Genomic DNA, 2,228 nt, shown 5'->3' with positions numbered 1-2,228 from the left:
AATACGCCAATTAGCACAAATGATAAGTTCCGACAGTGCCTACAAGTGTGCCTACTAGCCGCTAGATGGCAATACCGGTTTCATATGTATACACCTGGTATTACAGGTCATGCGGTATTGCCTGCAATTCTTGAAATTTAAAACAGTTTATTTTTGAAACTATCACCAAAAAAACCATTGTAAAAATCGATTTTTGCGCAATGTTTGTGAAATATTTTGAAAGTACATCTTCAGAATTAATTAAATTATTTATTTAAATTTATTATTTATAATTAAAACATGCACATCGTCTTTTCTCATTCAGTTTAAGGACGCATAGAGGGAAATATTCGGAATAATCTATGCAAGAAATAAAAAATTATGTTAAAATAAATCATATTTTTAAGACAAATGTTAAAATATTTTCTCTATTTTTCTTGGATTTTCTCGTAATAACATAACGAAGGCAGTGCAGCCTATTAAAACATGATTCAATAACATTTTACAAAATGGGAAGGTGATTGGATGAAAAAATGTTAAAAATAGTATTTCGGCTAATATTTTCGACCGATAAAATTTTTTTTTCAACAAAAACTACATAAATCCTTAAAAGATCTGTGAGAGCTGATTAAAAAAAAAGTAGAAATGTTTTTTATTTAATTATGAACATTGTAAAAATTACCATGTGTAATCGATAAGATCATATCCGCAAAGTACTAATGAAGAGTTTATAATAAATGAGTAGTTCTGTTATTAACATTTGTATTGTTATAAATAGCAGCCTGAGATTGACATTTACATTACATTGACATTTACTAAAAAATGTGATTATTATAATAATATGGCATAAGCAAATTCGCTGTTTGTGCATTTTTTCAAAGTTTCAGCTACTTTTTTTGAAAATTTGTTCACATTGATTTGCCAGTGATAGTCTGGAGCAACACTTTGCAATTTTATATAATATTTGATTGTTATAAAGAAATGGCACATACGAATAAGCTTATTGTGCAATTTTTTTAAGTCTGAGGTACTTTTTTTATCCATTTCATTTGGTTTGCAAAACAGCCTCAATTGGTCCCTTTTTCCCATGTGGCATACCACAGACGCATATGTGGTGAAAAACAGAATGTCATTGAAGAGCCTTTTTCGTTAAATGTTTATTCTTTATTTACATTTTTAGTTTTTCATTCGTTAAGTACATTTTATGCAGGCTACATTATATACACCATACAAGTAAGGATCTAGATATAAGAATGGACGTAATTAGTTGTAAATAATTTTAAATATCAAGTTTGTAGATGGTCTGGTAAGAAACAGAGGGCACGAAAACCCTTACGGCATACATTAATAATAATTAGGAAGAATAGCCTACAAGCACATCTTTACATTTTCGTATTTACTTCAGTATCGTAAGAAAGAAATTCCTATTATTCCCACTCAAACAAGTCTTACATTTAAAAAATGTACATTTCCTATTTTTCTGCAATGGTACAATTGTTGATTTCAAGAACATTATTTTTGAACTCTCACAATGCCTCTTTGATTAAGTAATTGTTAGTCAGTACTAGTGTAAACAGACCTAGAAATCAAAAATATTTTGTTATACAGTGAATTCAATGTTTATGAATACCTTACTTCGACGGTATACCAGTCGTTTACAGGAAAAAAAGCAATGTTCATATCTTACATTTTTCTTCACTAATAGCCTTAGAAAAGGAATAATATATTAATTTTCAAATATCTGTCCCCAAAACCTGTTTTATAGGGTCCCAAGGAACCCCATGTGCGAAAAAAATCGTTTTTTCTAGATTTTGACGCCAATTATTACTTTTTTGCGATTTTATAGTTCTTTACTTCTTTTCCAACTTTCAATCAGAGGGAGGTTATATTTTATTAATGTTAACAAGAATGATTGTTAAAACAATTTATTATTATTGCCAATAATATCTTAAGAAAATTAATTTAATTAAAATTAATTAATTATCTCAAGAATATCTCAGAAAATTAATGGTTTAAATAAATTTTTTAATATTCAGAATATTCTATTTGAATAATGCTAGAAAGATGCTTTAGCAATATTCTCTTTGCTTAATGGTACAATTGATACGGCCCATTCCGGGTAAGATGGATCGCTCAAAGGGATGATGGGGGAAAGGCGGAGGATAGAGGTAGGTCAGTGCTGCTGTGAGGGGAGGGGAGAGGACGACGAAGCGGCTAGTGTCGACGTTGAGAGGCCGGCGTGGAGCGGA

The sequence above is a fragment of the Belonocnema kinseyi genome, chromosome 10 (assembly GCF_010883055.1).
Source record: "Belonocnema kinseyi isolate 2016_QV_RU_SX_M_011 chromosome 10, B_treatae_v1, whole genome shotgun sequence".
In the NCBI taxonomy this organism is placed as follows: domain Eukaryota; kingdom Metazoa; phylum Arthropoda; class Insecta; order Hymenoptera; family Cynipidae; genus Belonocnema; species Belonocnema kinseyi.
The sequence above is the reverse complement of the archived record's forward strand: the minus strand, read 5'-3'. Positions refer to the sequence as shown.